This window comes from Myodes glareolus, chromosome 22 (assembly GCF_982192425.1).
Source record: "Myodes glareolus chromosome 22, mMyoGla1.1, whole genome shotgun sequence".
Taxonomy (NCBI): domain Eukaryota; kingdom Metazoa; phylum Chordata; class Mammalia; order Rodentia; family Cricetidae; genus Myodes; species Myodes glareolus.
The window spans coordinates 49,956,255-49,973,869 of NC_142047.1; the positions used below are offsets into that span (position 1 = coordinate 49,956,255).

Sequence of the window (17,615 nt, forward strand, 5' to 3'; positions counted from 1 at the left end):
TGAACACAGTTTGATGCTGGCTGCCTGTTCTGAGAGACCCTCTGTACAGGTGCTAGGCTGAGATTTCTCCAGCTTGTCCATCACGTACAGATCTGTGGACCCTGTGCCCGCCCAGTTCTGTATTAGTGGATTTAGCCAACCGTGGAGCCAACACAGTCAGGGGGAAATGGTGCCCGTTTTGAGCAGGCACAAAGTTGTCTTAATGTTTCTTGGGCTATAGGACAGGCTATTTGTGCGGCATTCACGTTGTGGAGGGACCTGGGTAGACTCTTAGTGCCGTGTAAACACCACCCCATTTTATGTACGGGACCTGAGCACACCCAGTAGCTTGTGGTATCTGTGGGGGCTCCTCGGCCCAGTGCCTGTGGATTCTGAGGGAAGGATGGAACACAGGACCCTTCAGCTGGCATCGATAGGGTAAGGTGGACATTGCTCATCCAGGCCTGAGCTGCCTTGCCCTGGGCTACAGGTGACTTCTAGAGGGACTTCCAGACAGGGTCTCCCTGCACTGAGCTCAGGCACCCTGCAAAGTTTGATGTGCTAATTGTGAGTCCCCATTTGGTGGCCCGATGCTCTGTATTTCTAGCAGGCTCTCAGTCATGTTGGGGTAGCCAGCCAAGGCAGGACTCTAAGGGAGAGGCCAATTCATAGGCAGGAGCTGGGCCTGACCTCCTGGCCTCCATAATGATTATGGTGCTGAGCCAGCACCAGCCTACCCAGGGTGTCCTAGGTGTCTGTTGCTGGCCTCTGACCCTGGGGCAGAAGTCAGCTGGCCTCTATTGTCATTGTGATCTACACAGCAGAGGCAGGCCCCTTCCTGAGAGGAAGCTGCAGGGCAGCTGGTGGCCTTGGACCCTGAGGTCTCTTTGCTGGGCACAGTTGTCTCAGCCCACTGGAGCCAAGGTAGAAGGACAGAAAGGGGTGAGAAGCACAGGACACTCAGGAGAAGCAGGGGAAATAGATGGAGTTCCAAAATGCTAGGTGAAGCGGTTTCAAACCCTGAGTGCAAGAAACTTCTGGAAGCTTCTTTTCTCCCAGGCTTCAGTTTTCTAAAGAGGCCACCAGCACACAGGGGCTGGGGAGGGACTCTCAGGAGGCAGGGGAACCCCAGCAACCTTGGCCTGGAACCAGAATCGGGGGATGCTGTGGTCAGCTCTGGGGTGGGAAGCTTGGGGTAACCGTGAACTGGTCCCGGGAATCTGTACTACATACCCAGCACCCCAAAGTCTGTGGCTAGAGTAATCACGGCTTGGTCGCGCTCTCATTGGGTTGCACTCTGGGTGGGCTGAGGAGGCAGCTGGGCTCTGCTCCACGGGGCTGAGGCTGGGTGGGAGGACTTCTTCTGAGATGGTGTTCTCAGCCACATGGGACCAACCAGAGACTGTGGGCTTGGGAGGTGTGTGTGTGGGGGGTCTTCATGCGACAGATTGTTCTTCCTAATGCACAGCCTTGATGGCATCATTTTGAGATGAATGATGGCTTGGATACTACTTGACCTGATCTATGTGCCCCTCCTACCTCCTCTCCCTGTTTCCTTCTGTCCCCCAGTTCTGACCACGGGTGTTCTTCCTTTGTCTTCAGTCCCCAGCCACAGCCCTCACGCCAGCCTCCGAACAGGATGTCCCCTCTGCTGGGAGCATTCTCCCCTCCACTATCTCTCCCACACAACTGGACACCTCCCTCCCTCCGCCACCACTGTCTCTTTTCCCAGAGGTGGATGAAGGACACACACTAGACTTTAGCTCAGTTTGGTAGCTCAGGGTGGCCAGGAACTCGACATCCTCCTGCCTCAGCTTCCCAAGTGATGAGATCACAGGCATGTGCCATCACACCCAGCTAATATCATGCCTTGAAAGCGTTTCTGAACTGAGCATGAATGCTCACGCTTAGGATCCACTCAGAAGGCTGAGGCAGGAGGATTGCTGTGAATTTAGAGCCAGATTGGGTTACAGAGTGAGACCTTGTTTTAAAGAAAGAAAGAGAAAGGAAGGATGGGTCCACTTCTGGGTTCTGAGCAGGTGTTCCCCTCAAAAAGCTGACGTAAAGTCCAGTCGGAACCCCTGTAAAGTGAGGGATGGGGAAAGTCTGATCCATTAACTGTCCATGCCCTATTCTGTCCAGCAGAGGGCGCCAGTGCCAAACAGCTTGGCATTCTGGCTGGGTCCCTCTCTGAAAAGCTTCAAGTTCACTGGCGAGAAGTGTATGTGTGCAAGTCCTACAGACCACGTGAAGGGAGACATTGCCCGGCTCTGTACAGTCATCCAGGCAGGGATGCTTAAGCTGCGGCTAGCCCGGGGATGGACGCTGGTGTCTGAAGATTCCAGAAGCCTGAATTCTATAACTCTGTTACAGCCTGTCACTACTCAGCCTGCCTGCTGGTGTCACAGCCACAGAGCCTCTGAGATGTCACAGCGAGCCTGGGAGTCATTCTGGAGAGGGCAGAAGAAGCTTCCGAGGTGAGTCTTATCTGGTTCTAATTAGCTGTGCGGCCACGCACAAGTCACTTAACCTCTCTGGTCTGCTTGCTCTTCCGTTAGATGTGGGGCTGGATTAACTCATTTTGACATTCCTTTCAGCACAAGACAGTGGAGAGGGGAGGCTGTTGGCTGGGTCTGGGGATGACGCAGTCTTGGGAAGATTCCCATAAATGCTGTTGAGTCACCAGGGATTGAGGAGTGGGCCTGGCCGATTGGCAGCCATGATTTCATGTGTGTGTGTGTGCGTGTGTCTGTGTGTGCATGCGCACATGTGTGTGCGTGTATGTGGAGGCCAAAATAAACTTTGGGTGTCTTCCTCTATTGCTTTCTGCCTTATTTTTGTTTATTAAAGATTTTATTTAAAGCATCTAAAATAATACGTGTATGTAGGCACAGCTGTGTGCAGCTGCCTGAAGCGTCCAGAAGAGGGCAGTGGAGCCCCTGGGGCTGGAGTTCCAAGTGGTTGAGAGCTGCCTGGTGTGGGTGCTGGAAGCGAAACTCGGGTCCTCAGGAAGAGCATCGCCTACTTTTAACTGCTGAGCCATCTCTTCAGCTCATTACCTCTCTTCTTGAGACACAGCCCCTGGAACTCACTAGCTGGACTGTCAGGCGAATGAGCCCCAAGGGGTCTTCTTGTCTCTGCTCCCCCAGCCCTGGGGTTACAGCTGCGGCTCACTGCACCCGGCTTACGTGGGAGTGATGGGAACCAACTGCAAGCTGCCTTCCTTACATGGCGGTCATTTTACCCACCAAGCCATCTCCCCAGCCCTGCAGCTGTGTGCCTCTCTGGCTTTGGAGTGGAATGGAGGCCTGCCACTTACTGGACACGTGACCTTGGTGGCTGTTTGCCTCCACTTGCAGGCTGGGGGCAAGTCTACCCCTCAGAATTGCTGTGAGTTTCCCCACCTGACATCTCACTCAGGATACCTCACCCACCATTTTAGAGTCCCTTGTCCAGGCTCCTGGTATTGTCCTGGGATCCTGTTTCTTCTCCTCTCTCATTTGCTCTTCTCCTGATTCTTCTCTGGGGCCCCTCTCTCTGCCTTAATGCAGGGGACATTCCATCCCAGAGGTCTCTAGGAAGGTGGGCTTCAAAGGAGTGGGTCTCTGTATCTGCCCTGCAGCCTCTGAGCATCTCCTGGTGATCAGTCTTTAAGCTGTGTGAAAGTTCCAGAAATGATGAGGACAGATGGGTACCACAGAGGGCAAATGGGTCTCTTCTGCTCTGGGGATGAAACTCACAGGAGACCACTGTTGGTGCAGGAGAATTGTCTGTATTCTGTCAATCATGTTTTGAGTAAATGCTGATTGGCCAGGCAGGAAGTATAGGCGGGTCAACCAGACAGGAAATAGAGGCAGGGTGATGAGAACAGGAGAATTCTGGGAAGGAGGAAGCCCATTCCTCGCAGTCCTCTCCAGATATCCGAAGAAGTAGGATGTGACCTGCTCCACTGAAAAAGGTACCGAGCCATGTGGCTAACTTAGATAAGAATAATGGGTTGATATATGTTATAAGAGTTAGCAAGAAGCCTGGGCTAAGCCTGGGCTAATATAAACCTCTGTGTGAATTTCTCTGGGGGCTTACTGGCTGTGGGAATTGGGTAGGACAGAAACCCCACCAAGCCTGGCCCTCATGTTACATATTGTTAAGTATGCACCCCAGTGAATGATTTTTTTTTTTTTTTGAGACAGAGTTTCTCTATAGCTCCGGAGCCTGTCCTGGAACTAGCTCTTGTAGACCAGGCTGGCCTCAAACTCACAGAGATCTGCCTGCCTCTGCCTCCCAAGTGCTGGGATTAAAGGTGTGCACCACCACCTACTGGTTTGTTTTGTTTCCTTTTTTAAAAAAAGCTGCTTTATTGAGGGCTTGAGATTTGGCTCAGTGTACAGCCCCCTTCTTAGAATGTCCTAGCAAGGGGGCCTGGAAGTTTGTTTCAATGGCAGAGCCCCAGCTTAGAATCTCCCAGTGAGGTGTTGGGGTCATGGCTCAGGAGTGGGAGCCCCAGCCTAGGGTCTCCCAGTGAGGTGCTAGCGGTGTCGCTGAGGGGTAGAGTCACAGCCTAGGGTCCCCCAGTGATGTGCTGGGGTGTGGCTCAGGGGTGGAGCCCCAGCCTAGCACATGGGAACTGCAGAGCTGCACACCCCTCTTCCTCTCTCTTACCTTATTAGCAACTTGTTTGTACTGAAAAATGCTTTTACACTTTTTAGAGATAATTTACTTAAAAACCACAGCTTGGCTCTTAAACATCAGTGGATTGGAAAGCAATCCAACTGCATTTACTAGCGACCATTGCTTTTTTTTGTCACAGAAGCAAACAAAATACAGACTCCCCAATACATAAACAATTCACCACAGAGCACCCAAGCCACCGTGAAGGAAAGAGTACACCATGGCTGGAGGAGAGGGGGTGGCACGCCATGCTGGAAGGACTTAACAATTAGACTTTCTCAGAAAATGCTGCCCCCCACCCCAGCTTGACAATTTTATGTGTGAACAATTGTACATGCCTGTGTGTGTGTGCACTGCCCTTTGGGGCTAGAGAGTTGGCTTGGTGAAGAGCACTTGCTGTCTTCTAAAGGACTGGCATTCGGCTCCCCGCATCCCTTTCAAGCAGCTCGTACTCATTAGTAACTTCAATTCCAGGGGATCTGATGCCCTCTTCTGGCCTCCGTAGGCATGGCACCCACATGTGGCATGTACACAGATGGAAAAACACAAATAAAATAAAATAAAATTTAAAAGTTATTATTTGAAGTCACACCCAAGAGTAAACACTCGGTCATTTCTTTACAGAGTGTGACTCATCAGTTTAAGGTCACCTTAAAGAGGCAGCATGACCCAGTGAGTAATCTCAAAGAGGTATTTTTTTTAATTTATATTAATTTACTTTATATATGTGTACATTTTACCTGCATGTATGTTTGTGCACCACAAGCATGCCTGGTACACTTGGAGGGTGGAGAGGCCGTCAGATTCCATGAAACTGGAATTACGAATGGTTGTGAACATCCATGTAAATGCTACGAACTGAACCCAGGTCCTCTGGAAGAGCAGCCAGTGCTATAACCATTAAGCCACCTCTCCACCCCCTCAAATGGTATCGGAACGCTTGGGGTATCAGCAGTAGTTGCTGCTCTCTATGAGTTCTTTCTGTCTTTCTGTTGTGAAAGCTCAAGCAGAGAAAAGGAAACCCAGAGAGAATGAACATGAGCAACTGTCCCCAGAACACCCGCCAGGAAGGGGCAGAGGTGACACTGACCTTCCTCAGGAGACCTGGGAAAGGTCACAGAGCACAGGCAGGGAGGGTCCGTCCTTCTCTTCATTTCCTGCTCTGCAGGGAGGAAGTGGTTACAACAGCACACAGGCCACACTGGGGCCACAGCAATTAGATCAGGCAATGGCCTGGAGGTCAGGCGGCTGAGTCCAGCTCCCCTGGCAAACTTGCCTGTGACTTTCAGCATGCCCCCTTGTGTGTAAAGAGCGGAGGTTAGGTGAACTGGTCTCTGTCTCCTTGGAGGAAGACAGATGTTGGGTGGTGCCCCCAGGAGGAGGGTCTCCCTAGATCCTTGTTCTAAGTGGTCAGATTTGGGTCGGGGGAGGCTGACTCAGCCCAGCGCTTCAGTCCTTTGGAAACGCTCTGTTTTGGGACTGTCTGCTCCTCGGTGGTGGAAATGAAGATTGCGAATGGGTGCGGTGCGCTGTGGCTACAGTCCTCTCTGGCTAAGCTGTCCAGGTTGGTCTTGAACTCATTCTGTGGCCTAGGCAGGCCTCCTCAGAATTGCAATCCTCCTGCCTCAGCTTCCCAAGGAATTGTGCCTCCAGATCTGGCCTCTTGGCTGTTCATAAAGACCTGGATTCAGAGTCCCCTTTGTCCAGCTGTCACGGTGACCTGTGTGAGCACACAAGGCGATGACAAGGTGAGAGGACCTTTCCTTCTAGGGAGCAACCCTGGCGGGGAGAAGGTGGACAGGACCGAGGGTGTGAACGGAGAGATGCCGCCTCTTCAGCCGGGACAGTGTGCACTATGCAGTCAGAGGCAGGAGGTGTGTGGGGGCTGCTGACGTTTGGATGGCTAGCCATCAGCAGAGGTCAAGAGCTGTGACCTGGGTGGCCCAAGGTGAGAGGGGAAGAGGAGAGGGGACCGGTTATCACCCACGGAGATCTGAGCCCTCGCCGTGGGCCACACATGCAGAACAAGGGGGCATACCAGAATGAAAAGGGCAGAGTCCATTCTGGGGTCAACCTGGTCCCGATCACTTAGGACAGTCCGGCCACAAGCCTATTGGGTGGCTTATCTGTCGCAGAGGGTGTGATGGCCTCGGGCTGCTGATAGACACCAAGGATGTGGGATTTGACAGGCCACAGTGTCATCAGAGGCCTGGAGGTGGCCACTGGACCCTAGGCCTATCTGGATGCTCTCCCTGCTACCTGCAGCATTTCCTCTCCAGGGGGAGAGCTGGGAAGAAGCTACTCCTTTTTTTTTTTTTTCTTTTTCTGAATCCAAAATGAGTTTTAGGGAAAATGTCTTGCTCCTGTTATAATGGACATTGCAGGGAAGGACAAAGAAAAGCAGCCCGGGCAAGCACCCCTGAGACACAGCTGCAGGGTGGAGTTCTCATATGAAGACCTTCATATACATAGAACCCAGAGCCGGTCTCCATGTTCAATGTTCCCAACGGGCTTAAGGCATCTTTTCCCACATCTGCCTGAGCCACACCCTGAGCACAGCACAGCAGATGCTTTGCCCATCCGAGGCTGGACCAGAAGGGGCTGAGTGCAGAGTGGCCAGGGAGACTCCTCCCTGTGACACGTGGGCATTACAGGTGTGTGTCGCCATGGCTGGGTCTCCAGGGACCAGCCATGTCCAGGTCTCTGCACCTTGGAAGTGGTTGGGGGAGGGGATGGGAGCACCCACTTTTCTGTGCTGATGCCAGGTAGTGTGGCTGAGTGAAGTAGGCCGGCGGGAAGCGGTGGTACATGCTGGGCAGATGGTGCCAGCATCCAGGAGTGTAAGCCCCTCACTCACTGTCTCTGCTGAGGCCCTATGCCCTACGAGGTCCCCTTATTTTCTGTTGACTGCAGCATGCTCCAGAAGCCTGGGAGCAAGCTGGAGGAGGGGCGATCTCCAACACTGCTCTCTCCAGAGAGCTTCCTCTGAGCCATCTTAATCCCCAGAGCCTTGGGAGCCGAGGTGTAGAGGAGGATGCTTCCCCCACAGAGAGGCCACATTCCTCAGGCCTCCATGCTCCCTGGCTACAGCGCCCTCTTCCTGGGGAGCCGCTGATGATGAGTGGGCACCTTCTCCCTTGTTTCCTCTACCGGCCCTGTCCCCAAATGGCAGCATGCTTCCAGGGTGACTATTGTCCATGCGCCCAGGTGCAGAAAGCACAGACCGCTATGGATCACCACCCAGGATGTGGTGCGGTCCCACCAGGAAGGCTGAGCTTTTACATTTCAGAGGAAGTCCCTGGACCCCATGAGCCTCAGTGTTGCCGACCATACTGTAGGGATGGCGATATTCAGACGAATGTGGTCTTGACAACCTGTGACAGGCACCCTATACATCCTTTCTATTTCTTTAACTCTTAAGTGTGTTGGCCTCCCCCACCTGAGATAAGGCCTTGCATTTTTAGCACCACTAGGCTTCAAACTCACGGCAATCCTCCTGCCTCAGCCTCCAGAGTGCTGAGATGCCAACACAGACGCAACATCCCAGCTTTAAGCAAGGGAAATGACTGCTTAGACAAAGCCCTATACTCCCCAGCAGGTGTGAGGCTGGGATTGCTCCACTTGCCCTCCATGGGGTGCTGGGGTGGCGGGAAGCTATGTGGTGCCTGACAGGCAGAGGGGCAGCAAGCACCGGAGTAGTACCCTGTGGCTTCCCAAGCCCAGCTTAGCTTTAGAAGCGGGAGGAGGGCTGTGCTCGCTGGGACCCCAGGCTACTCAGCCCACGTGAACCCTAACTCATGTGGTGTGTTCAGCACACTCCGCTTCATCGCAGCACTATTCTGTCTAGTTTGCAGTTGAGAAACTCAAATGAAAAGTACCCTAGGCCTACAGCTGTGCAACCCTGAAAGTCAGAGCCTCCAGGCAAACAGAATCCAAAAGCTCATCTTCTCACAACACAGATGAGTTTCCTGGTCAGAGAGGCACCGACTCATCTCTTGGCATCCTGGGTCACAGAAGTTTGCCTGGCAGACTTGGCTCTTGGGGACTTCATTCCGGGCAGATCATCTGCTGCTTTTTTTCTGGGTTGGTGTCTTGGGGACTGTCTCCTAGTAGAACCTAACACCAGAAGCCTGATATGGTGGCTGTGCCTGTCACTCAGCACTTAGGATGCAGAAGTGGGAGGTTTGCTGCAAGCTCAAGGCTAGCCCAAGTTCAAGGTTAGCCTGGGCTATATAGTAAATTCTGGGCTACAGTGTGAAACATTGTATCACAGAAAAAAGCAAAACAAAACAAGACGTTGTTGGAAAAGGCAACACACACACTATACACACACCCACTACACACACTACACCCACTACACACCCACACACACATTACATCCATACACACTACACACATACTATACACACATACTACACATACTACATACACACACACTACACCCATACACACTATATACACACTACACACACACTACACCTATAACACTACACACACACACACACACTACACATACTATACACACACACTGCACACACACACAGTTGTTTAATCCACAAGGCTGGATGTCTCAGCTGGTCTTCAGAATCCTGAAGCAATGGGCTCTAATGCCAGTGAAGGAATGGACCTGCCAGCAAGAGCCAGGGCAAGCAGGAAAAGAAGCCAAAGCTTCCTTCTTCTCTGTCCTTTATAATACAGGCTGTCACCAGGATGTGTGGCCCAGGTTAAAGGTAGAACCTCCCATCTTAAAAGATCCAGATTTAAAAAGTGGGGCTTCCACTTCAAATGATTTAATTAAGAAAACTCCCTCACACCCAGGTGGTGGTGGTGCACGCCTTTAATCCCAGCATTTGGGAGGCAGGAGCAGGTGGATCTCTGCGAGTTCGAGGCCAGCCTGGTCTACAAGAGCTAGTTTCAGGACAACTAGGATTGTTACACAGAGAAACCTTGTCTTGAAAAACCAAAAGAAAAAGAAAAAAAAAAAAGAAAAAAAGGAAAAGAAGAAAACTCCCTCACTGGTGTATCCAGCCGTTAGTTAATTCCAGATGTAGTCAAGGTGATGACCAAGAATAGCCATCACAGAATCCTTAGAGTTTCCCTGAAGTCAACCCCCTGGCTCCCGACTCCTGGTGTCTCATACAGAAACTTCCTTAGAGAGGCTGATGCAGGCTTCTCCTCCCTGGAGAAGCTCATTGTCCTGGGGGTGGATGCCAGCCTCTGGGGCAGAGGGAAATGAAAGGTCGGCTTCCAGAAACAACTGTCAGCAATAGGTCTGGTTAGTGTGTGTGTGTGTGTGTGTGTGTGTGTGTGTGTGTGTGCATGTGTGCATGTGCGTGCATGTGTCAGAGACAGGGGGAGAGAGAGATAGAAACAGAGAGAGACAGAGACAGGGAGAGAGTGACAGAGACAGACAGAGACAGACGGGGGGCTCAGATCATTGGCACCTGTCTTAGTTAGGGTTTCTATTGTTATGAGCTAACACTATGACCAAGCTGGAGAGGAAAGGGTTTATTTGGTTTATACTTCCATATTATTATTCATTATGGAAGGAAGTCATCGCAGGAACTCACATGGGGCAGAAACCTGGAAGTGGGAGCTGATGCACAGGCCATGGAGGGTGCTGCTTACTGGCTTGCTTCTCGTGGCTTGCTCAGCCTGCTTTCTTATAGAACCCAGGACCACCAGCCCAGGGATGGTATCACCCACAATATCACCATCAGTCACTAATTAAGAAGATGCCCTACAGGCTTGCCTATGGTCTAATTCTAAGGAGACATTTTCTCAGTCCAGGTTCCCTCCTCTCAGATGACTTTAACTTGGGTCAGGTTGACATAAAATTGGTCAGCACAGTCTAATAGGTTAGCGCTCTACAACTGAGCTTCATCCCTAGCTCTATTTTTACCTTGTAGCCCAGGCTGGCCTAGAACTCACTTTATAGCCCAGGTGGCCTCAAATTCACAATCCTCCTGCCTTGGCCTCTTGAGTAGCTGGTAGACAGGCCTTCATTATCAGGCCTGGCTTGCAGGGTCATTTAAAGAAGCCAAGCATGACTCATACAGTCAGGACAACATCTGAGCATCACACAGAAGGTCTCAGGTGGGGAGAGAAGCCAGGTCTTTTTGCAGCAGAGAGAAGGGTGAGCCTGCCCCTCTCTGGCTCCTGGCAGCTGTGCCCAGCCCTATCCTTCCGTCCGTGTCCGCCCCTCCTGCCCTATTGTCTTCTGCCTCCCTGGCACCCAGTGGCCTTACTAGGCCACCATGTTCTGGAACACTATTCTCACATTTTTCTTCCAAGACGGGCTTGGCTCAAACATAAACAGCCCTGGACGGTGGGCATCCGGACTCCGGGGCCCATCGGCTCTATCCGGCGTTCGTCATTTCCCCAGAGAGGGTGGAGGGTGAGCAGTGAGGCTTGAGTCAGACGTTCATGTGTCTGAGGGGCGGTGAGGACAAAGGAGCATCTCCTGGGTCGAGATGGGATGGCCCGCTTTGCTGGCTGCAGTACCCTCCCTTCTTACTCCAAAACTTAGGCCTCTGAAGCTTAAGAGAGTCTCTGCTCTCTCTTACTTCCCAGAAAGTTTGCAGCCTGCAGGTGCAGAGCTGCCCTCAGTCACGCTCCCGTCTCTGGCTTTCACGAGGGCAGCGAAGCCACTGATCCCTTGGGCAGCTTTTCTCAGGTTTGGGTGGACCCGTGTCATCTCACACTTGAAGCGAAGCAAGGTGGGCTGGGTCTCCCTGCTCAGTGGGTACCAGTTGGTAGGCATCTTTCCAAACAGCCCTACTGGAGTTTGAGCCTGACTCCATAGGGACTCGTAGCTTTCGTTACAGGCTAGCGCCTCGTGTGCGATTTGAAGCAATTTGGGACCTAGGCTTTCTGGCTTCCAAGTTTTAAAAGTTGCCTGGCTCAGCAGGGTACCATGGCACATGCTTGTGGAGCCAGCCACTTAGCAACTCACGTAGGAGGATTTCATGGGTCCAGGGGCTCAGCGATAGCCGAGATAACAGAGAGACCCATCTCAAAGACAAAATGAAACAAAAGGTTGCAGACTCAAGAAGTGTGTGAATGCATGTGAGTGTGTGTGTGTGTGTGCCTGTGTACATACATATGTACATCTATGTGCTTGTGCACACAGCTTTGTGTGTCTGTGTGTATGCATGTGCACATTGACATGCATGTGTAATATGTATGAGTATGTGTGTTTGTGCGTGTGGTGGATATGTTTGTATGAGCATAGGCTTGTACACACACGTGCACATGCCTATGTGTGGCACATGAGTGCAAGTACGTGGAGCCCCATAGTGAAACTTGGGGGTTCTCACTTTTCACCCCAAAGACAGCCAGTCCTGAAGGTCAGCAGGCAGGTGCTGGAGGACCCCCTTCATCCAGCGGGCGGGGTGGTCATTTGCCTCTCCATCCATCACTCCTGAGTGTCAGCGTGGCCTCAGCAAGAGATAGCGGAGGAAAAATGACCTGAGCCCGTGGTGCATTTATCTGGTCCAGAGCCTGTGAGCCCTTGTCAAGCAGGGGCGGCCCATTTGTCAAAGTGGAACTGGCCGCTGCTCGCCAGGCCCCATGGCACCTGGTGCTCCTCCCTTGGGCTGCTGTGTCCTGGAATCTGCCACCAGAGAGTCTTTGTTAAGAGACACCGCCATCCAGAAGAAGCCTATGGTTGACAGGATAGTCGTGTTTCCTGGTCCACACTCCAAGCCAGAGGGACTTCTTGGAGGTGCTGTGTGAAATTCTACAACTGCACAAAATAATCAATCTCTCTCTCTCTCTCTCTCTCTCTCTCTCTCTCTCTCCTCTTCTCTCTCTCAGATAGACTATGTAGCCCAGACAGGCCTCGAACTTATAACTCTTCCTGTTTCAGCTCCTTAAGCATACACTGCCACACCTGGCTATTGATGCTATTTTATTTTTAATTTTTGGGGGACAGAGCCTCATTCTGTAGTCCAGGCTTGCTTGAAATTTGATATGTAACCCAAATTGGCCCTGAACTTGTGATCTTTTGGCCTCAGTCTCCCAAGTGCTTTTGCTATAAGTAGGCCCACATGCCTGCTCGCTATGCCCAGTTAAAACTGACCAAACTCAGGCATGGGGAGGGCGGCCAACATTCTCATCATGAGCCTTCTGTGTCCAAGCAGCACTTAGCGTCACAGTGAAAGCTGGAATGGCTGCAGAGAATTCCCAACCTAGCTTCACGCAGGGACCACAAGCCTCTGTGGCTCAGGCCACAGACTTAGTATATCCTCAAAGGCAGACACAGCTGAAAACGAAGTCAGGCAGAGGACAGATGGGGCAAATAAATGATTACAAGAAGATGCGGTTTTCCTTAGTGCCTGGCAGGGATGCTGGGGACAGTGGGCCGTGGAGTGGGTCAGTAGCTGCCCAGGCTGCTACCTCAGCCTGAGGATGTCTCTGTGTGCAGAGGCCTCAGGTTGACCTTTCTTGCAGCCACTATGATCCTCACTAGCCTTTTGGGGGTCCCCAGGAACTCCAGCGGCCTGTTTCTAGGCACACGCCCAGGGGTATCTTTTGGGTAGATGTGGCTGCTGCCTGCCGGATGAATCCCTCTTCAGTCTCTGCACACTCTGACCTGCTGCTGTCTTCTTCTGGGCTCGCTGGGAAAGGGTTCAGTCCCCGCCCCCACCCCATGTTCTGCTTTGTTTCCATAAGCATCAAGGGCTGTCAGTCCTGCCCCGCTGACTTGACCCCAGGATAGCCGCCACTATCAGCCCATCTCTGTAGCTAGTGCTCCAATCCAGCCAATGACACAGGAGGTTATCAGTGACAGACGGTAGTTCTCCCAGGGCAGCAGGGTCATAGGTCAGTGGCCACCAGAGCCCCATGTGGGATGGATTAAGTCCCTGCCACGCCTGGGTGGCAGGCAGCTCTAGGGAGAACCCAGGTCACTGTGGCAGTCACTTGTATGAATGCAGGGCTCAGAACTGTGAGACCAAACAGGTTTTCAGTGGAAAGAGAGTGGACTTTCCCCCAGGAGAGGGTGGGTCCCTGCAGGGAGATGTGTCGAGGTGAGTGTTTGGGTCTGTCTGTGAATGTGGGTGCAAAGTGGAAGAGCAAAGGCCAAGACCTCATCTGGGGTTCAAGCGAATCGGTGGGGGGAGAGGACAGGGCATGGAGGATGGGCTGAGAGGCCCCACTGCTGGCAATGGATTTGCCTGACTGGATGTCAGCAAAGCAAAGACTTCCAGAAATAGAACAAACCTTCCAGAGTGCACAGCCAGGACATCTAGAAGGAAACTTCTTCAGGCCAGCAGCCCTGCCTGTTTTCTGGCTTGTAGGAGACCCCAGGAGTTGCAATCACTCACTCAAGAAGCATTTATTGGGTACCTGCTATATGCTGGACTGGGTTCTAGGTATGAGAGATGGGGAAAAAAAGCAACAAGCAACAAAAATTCAGCCAATCCCCAGGGGTCCACCCTGCAGGGTGTACAGAGGTGGGAACAGGAATGTGCCACCCGTGAGCCGGCCTGGAAGGAGATGGGGATGTGGGGACAGCCCAGCTGATGGGAAGATGGGCAGCCCTGTGGGGTAGGGGTGTGATTTAGGAGGGTGTAGCTGTTAAGAGGAGCCACTGGCGGTTCTAGCAAAGCCAGTTTGGGTGGTAAATCCCGAGCCAATGCAAAGCCAAACATGGTGTGGGGTTACCCTAACTCCACTGGGACTGAGCCAGCCTCAGTTTACTTAACCTCCAAAGGGGCTGCTCAGAGGCCTCCCATGGCTTCTGGGACAGCGACTCAGAGGGAACCATTGGAAGGGCTTCCAGAGATGTGGGAGACAGGGACTCCGGTAATGGCTCAGAGCCGGGTCTTCAGGAGTGAACTTCGGAGGTAGTGTATCTCAGAGCATCTCACCATCCACGGTCCACCCTGGACATGCCTCAAGTCTGAACAGACATCACCCTCAAAGTTAAGCCCCTTTGGGATGAACTGGGACATGGTTTTGACTGTGTCTATAAGTCTGGTAAAGTTCCCAGTGCCTTTGGCAGCCTTGGGGAAGCAGGCTCCGGGCAATAACCTTCCCACTTAGACCCACGTCTTTGCTGCTTCATTGCTCGTCTTGGGAAGATTTCATTTTGTTAAAGGTCCAAGTGCCAGGAAGCCTCTCACACTGCCTGGCTCAGGGTCCAGAATGGGTGTCCTGCCAGTGTGGGCTCCATCAAGGTCCACAGACCCTGTTACACCCTGCAACCCTGGGTGCGGCCACTGTGACGTGTTCCAATCTGTCCTCACCTTTGCTCACGTCCTTTCTTCTCAATTTGCCTGGTCTGGGGATGGGCAGATTAGATCAAGAACTTAGAGTTGGAGCTATTTGGTTAATTTCCTTGACCCTGATAATGGTTTTTGTAAGAAACTGGGTATTTCTAGACTATAGCAGCCATGTATTATGGCACCTGCCAAAGTGGACTGGGATTCATCCCTGGAGAATAAATGACCAGTCTACAGATCTGAGAATGGAGAGTGGGGCTTTGGTTGGTGGAGAGGGAGAGGAGGTGGGGAGGAGGAAGAAGAGGGGAAGAGGAGGTGGACAAGGAAAAGGAGTGGATGAAGAAGAAGTAGGAAGGATGGGGAGGAAGAGGAAGAGGAGGGGAGGAGGCATGGGTTTGGGAGGAAGACGTCAATGGGAGATGGTAATGTTGGGTCTGTGGTTCCTTTTGGAGGGATTTGCTGCAGACTGGGTGGTGATGGTGACTACCAGGATGTGAGAAAAGGCTGCAAGTGAACAGATTTCACCATGGGTCTTCAGTACCAGATGGAGCATGGCCACACATGGGAATAGGACACACGGAGACTCAGGACACATGGGGACTTCAGACATACAGGGCTCAGGACACATGGGGACTCAGGACGTATGGGGACTTCAGACACACAGGGCTCAGGACACACAAGAACTGAGGACACACGGTGGTTCAGGATACACGGGGACTCAGGGCACACAGTGCTCAAGACACACACAGCTCAGGACACACACGGGGACTGAGGACACACAGTGGCTCAGGACACATGGGGGACTGAGGACACGTAGTACCCAGGACACACAGTGACTCAGGACACATGCGATCTCAGGACACACAGTGTCTCAGTACACAGAGAGACTCAGGACACACGGGTCTCAGGACACACGGGGCTCAGGACACATGGGGCTCAGGACAGGTAGATGCTCAGTCAACACTTGGAGCATGGATCACATGTAGGGCACTGGCTCAGGATCACAGGGAAGTCTCTCCCAGTGCAGAAGTTACAGGTGGATGGGGACATGCTCCCCCTGAGGCGCTGGGAAGCGTCCTCCTGACTCCTTCAGCTTCTGGGTGCTCTGGGGTGTCCCTGGCTGGGACTTTCTGGTTCCAGGCTGTATTCATATTCCCTCGGTTTCTCTTCTTTTAAGTACAGGGATGCCAGGGCATCTTTACATGAGTTGGGGTGAATACTGATCCAGGACAACCTCCTCAATATCTTTAATTACTTGAGCAAGAACTCATTGTCTGAGTGAGGGCCACAGAGGCAGAGCACTGGAAGCTTATGCTAGTATAGTGTTTTGTGTACAACGAATTTCACTTATTATTATTATAATTTTTTTCAAGACAGGGTTTCTTTGTGGCTTTGGAGCCTGTCCTAGAACTAGCTCTTGTAGACAAGGCTGGCCTCAAACTCACAGAGATCCTCCTGTCTCTACCTCCAGAGTGCTGGGATTAAAGGCGTGCACCACCATCGCCCAGTCAATATTATGGTTAATTTTATGGCACCGCTAGACAACCTTCATTGGCAGGTTTTCCACACACAGCACCATGAACCAGGTCCAGGTTATCTTGGCACACAGATGGTGTGCCTATCCTCTTTTAAATAAAGTTTTATTGGCACAGGCATGTCCATCTGATGACATGTTGACTGGCTGGCTTACTACTGCAAGAGCAGAGTAGATGAGCTTCAGTAGAGACCTTATGTGAGGCTGCATCTGGCCAGGATTCAAATCACCATGGAAACAAACCTGTGGGTGTCTGGAAGGGAGTCTCTAGGTTAACTGAAGATGGAAGTCCCACCCTGAATGTGAACAGCATCGTCCTCTGTGCTGTGGACACGAGAAAGTGAACTGAGCGCCAGCATCCATCCCTCTCTGCTTCCTGACAGTCAGTCATGTGACCAGTCGCCCTATGGTCCTGCCTCCTTGACTTCTCTGCCATGATGGACTGACTGTACCCTTGATCTGTCAAAGTAAGCCATTCCTTCCTTTTGTCACCTTTGTTAGGGAAACAAGCGACCTCATACAACATGTCACAGCAGCAAAACAAGTAACTAATGTGCTATGTGCCCTCAGAGGCTGAAATATTTATTCTCCGGACTTTTGAATAAAATGTTGGCTGACAATGGCTCTCACAGTCTCTAGAACAAGACACCAGTAATTTTGGCTTTGAGACCTTGTGAGATTTTATTTTTCTTTCTTAACATCTCTGTCTTTGCTAATATTTCAGGGATGAAAACATTATTTTTTATAATATGGAAAATCATAAATGCTTATTTAATAACTTGTGAATTAAGCTGGGCAGTGGTGGTGTACACCTTTAATCCCAGCACTTGGGAGGCAGAGTCAGGTGGATCTCTGTGAGTTCGAAGTCAGCCTGGTCTACAAAGTAAGTTTTAGGACAGCTAGGGCTATTACACAGAGAAACCAAGGGTCGAAAAGCAAACAAACAAAAAATGAATTAATAAACCATAGGTAGCTTGAAAGGGGCTTTGGAGTCAGCCCAGATAAGGAGCCTCATGCTTCTCTAAGAAGTGTGGGACCTTGGCAGGCTGTTGCCTGGCTATAGCCACCACGTCTTCCTCTCTTATGGCTTTTATTCCAACAAAGGGTGAAGGAAGCTAGCTCGCCAAGGGCAGCCGTGAGGAGGCCAGGCCGGCGGCGTGGGGGTTCGGGAAGCGAGGCCCATCTGGTTTGTGTTAGGTTTATAA

The 17,615-nt window shown here is 51.8% G+C and overlaps 1 long non-coding RNA gene across 2 annotated transcripts in view; it reads left to right on the plus strand.

Moving 5' to 3' along the window:
• The first annotated feature begins 2,231 nt into the window (after positions 1–2,231).
• The window catches only part of LOC146890183 (uncharacterized), a 38,250-nt gene continuing 22,866 nt past the window's right edge, over positions 2,232–17,615 (plus strand). For both annotated transcript variants that reach the window (XR_014999057.2, XR_014999056.2), the window contains exon 1: positions 2,232–2,456. This is a non-coding gene — a long non-coding RNA (uncharacterized LOC146890183). The remainder of the gene's footprint in view (positions 2,457–17,615) is intronic.